The sequence below is a fragment of the Mya arenaria genome, chromosome 5 (assembly GCF_026914265.1).
Source record: "Mya arenaria isolate MELC-2E11 chromosome 5, ASM2691426v1".
Taxonomy (NCBI): Eukaryota; Metazoa; Mollusca; class Bivalvia; order Myida; family Myidae; genus Mya; species Mya arenaria.
Genome location: NC_069126.1, coordinates 6,345,656 through 6,356,344, shown reverse-complemented (window position 1 = coordinate 6,356,344; position 10,689 = coordinate 6,345,656). Strand labels below are relative to the sequence as shown.

At 33.1% G+C, this 10,689-nt stretch overlaps 1 long non-coding RNA gene across 2 annotated transcripts; it reads left to right on the top strand.

Annotated features, from left to right (window-relative positions):
* The first annotated feature begins 2,086 nt into the window (after positions 1-2,086).
* On the top strand, positions 2,087-9,030 carry LOC128235143 (uncharacterized). 2 transcript variants are annotated; one of them, XR_008261143.1, is made up of 7 exons: positions 2,128-2,223; positions 2,883-2,921; positions 3,289-3,376; positions 5,159-5,241; positions 5,632-5,753; positions 6,141-6,253; positions 8,863-9,030. It is a non-coding gene; the product is annotated as an uncharacterized LOC128235143 (long non-coding RNA). The 2 variants fall into 2 exon arrangements; XR_008261142.1 differs by lacking the exon at positions 2,883-2,921 and having other exon boundaries at positions 2,087-2,223.
* The last annotated feature ends 1,659 nt before the right edge of the window (positions 9,031-10,689 follow it).

The window sequence follows — 10,689 nt, the reverse complement described above, 5'->3', positions numbered from 1 at the left end:
CTGCTGATGGCTCAAAAGACGAGATTGTCGTTATCATATATCTAGTTTATCATTCAGGGTGACTAAAGCTCTTCCACTGTGGTGAGCTATCACAATAAATCACTTATTAAACCATTGTCAAATGCCAGCGCTCGATTCACTGGACTCTGTTTATCATTATGAACACCTCCGTTGAACCTTACAATGACATGAAAGTTTTTCAAACAACTTACTAAATAATCTTTTATTTTGACCACCAAAAGTAGGTTTTGAAGATATAACAATTTTGTCCTCTCTTAGCTTCTTTTGAGTTTCACTATTTTTATTAAATCGGTAAAGGATTCACACAGTTTCTTTATCAAATAACCTCATACCTTAAAGGTATGATGTATCGTTTACATTTCATTAAATCAACCCTACAGAAATGTTAAGATGTGTTCGATCTTATTGTAATGAAAACGTGAATGTTTTTTATTATTTATTTTTGTGTATAACTATTTCATTCCATTAATACAATATTTTAAAATTTAACAAGACCAAATTGAGATTTATAAGTTGAGGACATGTCTGACGAGCTATTTTATACCATTCCGGTATGTTGTATCAATAAATAAAATATCAGACAAGATTTTAATATTTATTTTCTAATAAATACAATACAATGCAAATACAAATAAAGTTGATTATAATTGAATTCAAACAATTTGTTTAACAAAGATCATACATTTTTTTTTTTTTTTTTATTTATTTTAGGTTACATTTCAACAGTAGAGCAGTAGATAACATCACATGAAATTACATGAAATTAGATGTAATTTGGTATAAAACATAGAAATTATATCTCTTGTATCTTATAATGTCCATAAGCATATGATTTAATTCCATCTTCTAATAAAAATCTTTTGTCATCAAAACTAGATAATCCTACTTTGCTGATTGTTTCCAGATAAATTTTATGGTTATGACTTCTTAATGAATGCATTGTTGGGTGCATTTGAGAATTATTAAATAATACATGTTTATAATCATTAAGAGTCAATGATTTTTTTACAACCGCTTTTGATATCCCTTTTGCTCTTTTCTCGTCTATATCATCACACTTAAATGCATACATTTTCGATCGCAAACCGCAATATTCACTAATACATTTCTCATTTGTTTCACTTTTCATTTTTCCCATTACTTTTTTGTTGAAGTCACTATATAAAAAATGATCTTTAGGGAAATCTGAAGTGTCAAACAAATGTGAATAGGCCAACATATCTTGGAAAATGTCCGGTGTTGTACATGATACTAAAAATGAATCTGTGTCCGTTAATTCTAGCTCAACGTTGCTACCATACACATTTTTCAAATGATTATAATAAAAATCGTACATGGTATATTTTGACAAATCAAGGATACTCATTCCAACAAAAATTGGTTTATTTAATTTATTTTTTTTGCGACTTAATTCAACACCAACAAGGTCTTCAGAAAAAATCCGGTGCATCTTATAAGTGGGTTTGGATGACACCTTCTGTAGTCGTTTTTCTGTATGAACAAGTTCTACGGACCGATGCTTCCGAAGATTTTCCATGGTTTTTCCTGAAAGTAAACAAAATTTTTGGTAAGTAACTTTTCATCATGTTAATCTTTACTCTGAACTGCTCAATATATGTTTTTATGATGGTATCCGTCGTTATCTTAGATACCTGTGTTTTGGATGAGGGATATGAAAATGGGACCGAAAAATACACTTTTTACTTGCCGGTAGTTAGTTTTGGTCAGTTTTACTTTAGGTTCCTAATTGTACATGAGCACTTGTAAGCGTCTGATTGAAGATGAATGAAATACCAAAAAGTGAAACTACGCCTGACAATTATTGAACAGCTGTTTTTGTAGATAAGTATTAGTGGTATGGAAGTGACAATAAATAAATTGTATAAATTACATACGGGCAGATCATACAAAAATGATAACAATGTAATAATTAACACGAACCCCCAAAAAAACAAACAAAAAAACCAACAAAAAACAACAACCTTACCGAAGACCGAGTTGTTCATGAGTTTGAAGAAGTTCTTCTCGAAAGCAGTCTTGGCTTGTTGTCGCATTTTGGTGTTGAACTCAACGTAGGGTTTCATGAAAGCCTCTTGTTGGAACTCTAATACTTTATGTATTTTTTTCAATTTTAGACCGAGTTGGAGATACAGTTGCAGGTTGCGATAGTGAAGTACATAATTCTGTTTGTTTTCTAAAGTGGTGAGTAATTTTTCCACCTTTGCTCTGGGTGGAAGTTCCTCACTGTTGTGTAAATGTTTCAACATATGTTGAGCATAAGGAGATAATTTTTCATTGGGTGTGAATTTACGTTCCGGAGCTAATGGGTAGTCGTTATGACTGTCATGTAAATGTTTTGGATATTCTAGATCTACTTCTAGAATATATCCCTTAGATCCATCCTCTGGTATTTTTTCAGGTTCAAAAGTATCAATTTCTTCCTTCTGTAAAAACTTAAAGAATGTTACTAACTCGGAAACTCAATAGTAAATGAACTAGTTTGTCAAATGTTTTGGTGGGAAAATATTCCACCAAAATGTGAATTTGGCGGGAAAAAAGTTCGCCAAACATTTGAATTTTAAACATTTGAATTTCAAATACTATAGGGAATCCATTTCAATTTGTTAATTATCTTTGTTTTTCCCCTTTTGTTTTGTTTTGACTTTATTTCTTTGAGATTCTCATTTTTTTCTTATTTTTTTTAGGTTTTTCAAAAAACTTGTTTAAACGTTTCACGACTAGTCTTTTCTGTAAATTTCCGTCATCTTGAATTGATTTTTTCTGTAACTTCCCGCCATTTTGAGTCAACCTTTTCTGTGAATTCTTACCATTTTGTTGTAATACCATGTTATTGTTTTTAGAAGGTTGACTGTTTTGTAAACTTCCATCACATTTAGAGAGTAAGTATTCATACTTTGATTTAGGAATTAACACTAATTCTTGAGCCATGATTCACTGGGTTTAATTAACGCTAAAAACTGTTTGAAATATTTTAACAGAATGGCTTTCCTCCTTTTTTGAGAGAGTCTTTTGGATATTACTTTACGTAGGACATGTCTATATCGTTTCAAGTTCTTTTTATCCTTTTCTGGAATGACAAGATTTCCCCTGATAGCATTGTAAATCACCTCTATAAGTGCAGCCAATTGAGATTTTGTTAAGTTTTTTATCAACATTTTTTGTTGTTTTTCATTGGTGTTGATCATAAATTTTAAAAAATGTCTCTCCTTCCTTCTGTAGTTTATCTTCCATTTTTCTCCTTTTCAGGTAGAAATACAATGGGGGTTTGATGTGGAAAGATGTCTGTACGAAGTTTATATAACGGGTTAGAATGTGGACTTACATCCACCAGAAGGTAACTATATTTCTTGTTTGTGGATTTTCTATAGGCATCCATAAAATAATGCGTTTCACCGGGAAACATTTGTTTGGCTAATGCTTGAATTTGTAATTTATCTCTCTGATTGTTAAACAACACAAAATAATGACTGTTTAGACTAATAGTTCGAAAATATTTTCCTCCTGTAAATAAATTTTGCACTACGAAAAAGACTGAAAAATTATGGTGATGACTATAAATGGTGAATAAGTTGACAATATCTACACTTTGTGAAGCTTTTTGTGCTAAATCATCAATCACTAATATTTTGAAGTCAGTTTCCATAGTCCACATGTCCATATCGTCTTTAGTTGGTAAACCTTCAAAAAATTCAATATTTTCCACATGTTCTTTCATATCATCAAATAAGGATTGATAGGTAGAATAACAATATATAATCTTTTTCGGAATCATGGTAAACATAGAGTTTGCATTTTTAAACAACTCAAATAGAAAGGTTGACTTTCCACTTCCACTTGTTCCTGCCACAATACAAGTGGCAGGGCATTCAAATTTAATTAATGCATCCAACATGATCTACACTTGTTGATAACAGAGAACACAATAAATAGAATACAAACAAAAACCATTTAAATACACTACTTTATTAGTGATCTACATGTTTGGTTTTTGAAACAACCATTTTGCGAACAATATGGAAACATATTTCTAACGAAGTTATATACAAGTAAATCATTACAGTCATAATCATTGAAAAAACTATGTACAATGTCATAAAAAGATACACCATTTGTTCGTTGTAGTAAGAAAAACAAACAATACATCCCACAAACATCACTGTAATTACTTTGTAGCTGTCTCAAATTTGTGATAACAGTTGAAAAATAAGAAGCATATTTCAGAAAATAAGTGTTAAAATAGTCAATTGGTTTCCCATAACTGTCAAAATATTCGATAATGGTTGAATTTGGGAAGTAAAATGTACACCAATGTCTTCCTTCCATGAAATGATTGTCTGTATTGGCAATAAAACCACATGGAAATACCAAGTCGTTTGGTAGTTGATCAGCCGCAAACACCCCCAAAATTGGTTTTTGCAACATTGGATCACAGTCTATACAACACTGAAGCTGTGATGTATTCATTCTGTTATTATGTCTCTCTGAGCGTTAATTTGAAAAAAATCCAGGAGAACTATTATACACAATACAGCTTGTTGCGGTAGATAAAGCCGTTCCAAATTGAACCTCTAATCGCACATTTCCTGTTTATATTAGAGATAGAAATGCTTCATCAGAAAACTTTGGCTCTAATTGAAATGTAAAAATACAGGATGTGCGTGCAAAGTCTTCTCTGTTTATATCAAGTCCAGCATCTTTATTCCACATTCCATTTGTTAGAAACATATTTGCGTATACTCTCATAAAACTTTCTCCATTTAAATTATTAAAATTTGTTTTTAGTGGATTACCCCACACTGGAACCCCATCAGCATAAAGGCAAATACTCCTAATGTCACAGTTTAGGAAATGAAATGGATTTGATTTATAATCTCCCGAAATTGCTGCTGATCTAACAAAGGCTACGACAATTGTATTTGGTTTTTGTCCTTGAAATAAGTTATCCCACGTAAACACCGTACTTCCTGCAGCAATGGTTTGTAACCGACATTCAAGTCTATCAAATGGATACTTTGCTGTGTTGATCTTTAACATCTCAGAGAGAGCAACAATGAGAGCTGGATTGACTCTAACTTTTTTTACTAAAAGATAACTATCTGTAATGTTTACTTTATAGCTTGGGGATGTCTCGCCAGAACTTAGACAGAATGCTGGAGAACTACGATACAACTTCACATTAACATCCACTTGGTTTAACAGGTACCGTTTAATAGTAAATAAACTGTGATATATAGGCCCTTGCAACTCTAAAGTTTTTGATTTTGTTATATATTTTGCCCGTAAAAACAATCCATTGTTTGCTCCACTAGGATCATAGTCTTCTGGGTGATCATTGTCATCTTTTATGAATAGTTGAGAAGACAATTGAGAAAATGAAGCATCTTTTCCATTACATAGTAAAGTATTAAACATGGCTATATATGGATTGTAATTAGATGATATAACCGCCTTGTTTTGTAGAGTCACTTCTATAATTGAAAATAATGCCTGCAAGAACAAATTCACAGGTCCCACCTTCTCACCCGATTTTAAGTTAGATCCATCTGGATTAGTTACTTTTAGTTTCACACATAACTGTGTATCTTTCAGATCGAGATAGTCCATCGAATTCTGACCACTGATTTGAAACTCAATGGGAGTATCATCCGACACTTGGGATATTGGACGAATCTCTTGATAATGGACATCATTCACCGCAACTTGTGTAGGAGGTAAGTCAAATAGTAGTAATTCATTCGGAACACCTTCAGAAAATCCGTCTTTTGTGAAATAAGACATTTTATGAACCAAATATATCCCACGTTGTTATAGATTTCTTCGAATTATTTCTCGCTTTCTTATCAATTTTCCATTTATTGTCCACTTTTTTGCTTGCTTTTACACCTTTTCTTGATTTTTGATTGTTTTTTACAGGTTTATTTTCAGTTTGTTTATTTTTTCTTGTAGACTTCTGTCCTTTTTTCGGTTTAGTTTGTTTACTCCTGTTTCTGAACTGTTTTTTTTCTCGCGCTGTTTACACGATGTGTTACTTCTGAAGGTTTGGATAATTTATGAACAAGGGTTGACATTTCTGAAGTATTTAAACCATCTCGTTTCAGCTCACTTTTCGCCTGGTTTACTGTCTGTTCCGATGGGGAAACTGTGCTGATTGTCATACCATTACTTCCCATCTTCGACTTGTGTGGAATGGCAAATCCCCTCCCAACTTGAGGTTTGTTATTTTTGAAATAGTCTATCCACATTTGTGGGTTCGGTACATACAACTTAGATTGATTCATATTTGGGGTAAAATGGATATCGCTTAAAATGAAGTGTGAGATGCACTGGTGAACTTACGAATGAAGCATACTCGTTTTCCACAGTTTTTATACTGAAATCAATCTCTTGGAATTCTGATCGGTTTAAGGGTAAATAAAAAGGAGATTCTAACACATAATTCCAACCATTTTCTTCGTTTTTCTCTATTCTTCTCAATAAGGGACGTTCACCTCCGTCAACAACGCTTTCTTTGCAAACGTTTGAGTAAATAAATAAGGTATTATCTACAGTTTTTCTTCTTGCGTTAGGATCAGTTTTTATACTTATTTCACACAAAGCAACCTTCCAGTAACCATTAAAAGATAGAGGTAATTTTAACTGCACTTTGAAGTTATAGGGTTTGTTCTCGGTGAAGATGTGATTACTTTCACTGTCTCTCACAAACACATATCGTTCCATTATTATTGTTCTTGAACTTGATCTGCATCAATCCAGCTATCAAATGATTTTGGAAATCCTTCCCATCGAACAAAATACTCTAATTTCCCTTTGACTTTTCTCTTTTTTAAAACTTTATCAACATACCAAAGACTGTCTGCATCTTTATCAACAGGAATTATTTCATTTTGATTCACATAACCTGATATTGGTTCTTTATTCAAGTCTATGATCTTATACAATGGAAAACCTTGTTTGAAAATCTTGCTCTTTATTTTAAAAACTTCTGTAGTATATTGTTGTTGATAAGCTCTTCTAAAGGGATGTTTCGTGTAACTTAATCTAACCAAATCACCAATTTTATATTTAAAGCGAGGAGGCGTTTTGGGGAATTTTTTAGGTTTTAGATACATTTTACTCCAAAGTTGTGTCTCGTTTTTCTTTGTAACATCACTTGGTGCTAATCCATCCAAACTCCGATGAGGGGAATTATTGTAACTATTTACAATATCTTGAAGGTGATCTATATATCTATAATTTCGCTGATATCTTAACATTCTAAATATCATACCACGAAGGGTACGAATGACTCGCTCTGCATAGTTTGCTTTAGCGGTGCTTTGTGTATTAAACAAGTAAACTCTCTTCTTTTGCATAAACGCTTTTAATTCACGATTGATAAATTCAGAACCTCGGTCCGTTCTTAACTTTTTAAACTTATGAACACTAAGAATATCCTTGATTGCTAACAATACCGTGTTAGATTTTTTATTAACTAAGGGTCGAACGGATAGAAAACGTGAAAATATATCTATAACAATGAGTAGGTATTTAACTCCATCATTGTATTTAGCAATGTTATCAACTGCCATTAAATCCATATCACCCTGATCGTTCATACCCGCCACTTCAACACGTGGTCTTTTATATGTATGTCTCGCCTGACGTTGAATGGCATACGAATCTTGATTGTTGAGCCATTTCTGTATGAAATAAGTAGTAAATACTCTTGGATAGTTTTTGTTTAATATCCTGTGTAACTTTTTTGCACCCAAAAAGCTGCCTGCGTTTTTAGAATCGAAATAATATTGTGATAGGATATGTTCCTTCTGCGTTTTTTCCATGATTAAACATGATCATCGTTGTTAGTAGTTTATATTATGGGACACATGGGTTGTTAATTAAACTAAAGCAAGGAAATGAAAACATGTATAGATATAAATACATTTATTTGAAACTAAACATGTATAAAATAAGTCAGCATATGATCATACAAGCATATACATACAATGACATACATGTACATAAAGTGAATTAAATATTTATTTGAAACATGCAAAAAGGAAATTCGTGAAGTAATAAATATAACAAATCATTTTACGCCACACAATGCCAGAGTTCTTAATTTCTCATGAATTCTTTTTTTGAAGAAAAATGCAGTAAAACACATACAACATTGCATAATATGTCCATTTTGTTGTGTTGTAAATATTCTTTTGCTCAACGTGATGGACGAAACAGTCGATCTTCAATGCGATTGATTGTCAACACCATTCTTTTCATTTTTTCACACCACCGCTCGGTTTTCATTATCTGCAGATAGTCATTGCTCTCTAGCAAATGTTTGTGTAAATCAATCATTTCAGAGGAAATGTTTGAAATGCGCACAATTTCTTCCCAACTTTGTAGTATATTTTTTTCATTAACTGCGTTTAGCATGTCACTAAAGTAACGTTCTATTTTATACTCATCATCATCAGGGTCTGTATCCATGATACAATCGTGATCTTTTTGAGATGGGAGATCCATCTGGCAACCATAGCAAAGTTGTCTAGTCACCATACCCATAACCTCACACAGTGCCTTCGCATATACAAAGTCAAAGTATGAATTCATTAGCGCGACACTTGTAGAAACTGGAGTATAAATCTCTGTAGTGTCCATAACATTCGTTTTGGAGTCACAATGTTCATTTTCTTGAGATAGTTCACTGCAATCCATGTTAAGTTTTTCTGCTGCGATATGATCACACCAAATGTCGATGAAACACTGAATGTTTGTGCTGTGTTGTATGTCTTTTATAGTTACATATGGTAACGGAAAAATTCAAATTTGAATTTTCAGATCATCCGGGGATATCGCCATATTGAAAACCCGCCAGAGGTTCGGTCCACGTCCATGGTGCTCGGGATGAGTCATTGGAGGACGAAGATCGGGTGTCCTTATGCTGCCATGAAATGTCGTTTTCATGATGTCCAATTATGTTCAAAAATAAACAACTTGGAGAATGTGTTTTATGTTCTAACAACGACTCGTCTCCTTTCTGCCACTGATGTAATCGCAAACCGCAAGAAAAACACTCTACTGTGTCATTTCTGCCAGTATAATAAAATCCTGCTGAAGATAATTGGAACTTGTTTGGTTCTATTTGAGGTGGCCACATGTCGAACGTTTTAAGTCTGTCTTGAAAGAATAGCATGCTTGGAGAACTATATTCAAACTCTAATAGTTTTGAAGTTGTCATTTCGACTGTCCGTGTAAGAATGAAGCCAATAACTGAACACTTTCCTTCATATCACAGAGAGTTTCAAAAATATCAAATGGTAATTGAAAACTTTGGTGAACCTTTTTAAATATTATTTTAATGCGTCGCTGTCTCTCTTTCTCAACTATGACAAATTTGTCACCAAGTGTGCATGTAATTTCCCTTCTTATTGGTGACCAAGAGACATTTTCAAAACCAAAACCTCCCAAATATGTCTGCAACTCGTTAGAAAAACGTATCTGAGCTTGAGCCATTTTTTGTATTTTTTAAACACTTTAGACAACTGTTAAAGCACAGACTTACAATATCCAATTTGTTCGGTTTGTTATATACCACTATTGACAATCCAAAAAAAAAATGTCTTGGACGTTGATTATTCTCGTACTATGGGCTCGTCTTTAAGTCCTGTATATGCGGTTAAAAAGGGAATGAATTTACATCTATCCGGATATTCTTCAATCTCTTGATGGCTATTGTACTGATCAACTATGGTTAGAAAAATGTTAGTTTGTCTTAAAAGAGTTACCATTTTCTGATGACTCTCCTTAACCCACAAATATATACAACGAGCTTCACTATCGTTCCAGGGTAACATATTACCATTCTCATCCCAAAAGGAATCAAACATTCTCCTGTTTGAGTCATATGGTGTCAAATTATAACTCATATTAGCCGGTAAAACAATGGCTGCCAACTTCAATCGCAAAAAGATTAATACTGATAATCAATGGAGACCCAGTTAAACAATGACCCTTTGTCTTGGATTTTAAACAATGGTTAAACATAACCGCTAAAAGCGGGAAATCGCCAAATATGACCGCTAACGCGCGAAATCGATACCATTGTCTTCCCGCTCAATGTTGGTTGAGTTAAACTTTGAAAATTGCGCATGCGTAAACAATGGAACCACCGACAGAACCACCGCACCACCAAACAAAATGGCCGCGAAAGTCAATTTCAAACTTGCGCATGCGCAAACAATGAAACCACCGACAAAACCACCAAACCACCAAACAAAATGGCCGCGAAACTCCAATTTTTATACTACTGGAGTATACTTGTGCAAGAGCCATAATTCAGTCATACATAGGAGGATTCGGCTGGTTTTACATGGATCAGAACTACATGGAATAAATCGAGTACTTTTCTGGATCTCCCCAATTTTCGAAAACTCAAGGTAAAGCATCATTTTGCCTTAAACTTAACTAAGAATTTCTTTAAGATTATATTTCATGCATTATTAATCTCAGAACACAAATTTTATGTCAAATTTATGTGTTTTTTGTGCCAATATCAAATTTTGAGATGGTGATACAGGATGAATTCGCACATTGATATACCATTAATAAAGGTGTGAGACATGTGCATGGTAATAAAGTGATTATCAGTATTTTCATGTGATTTAT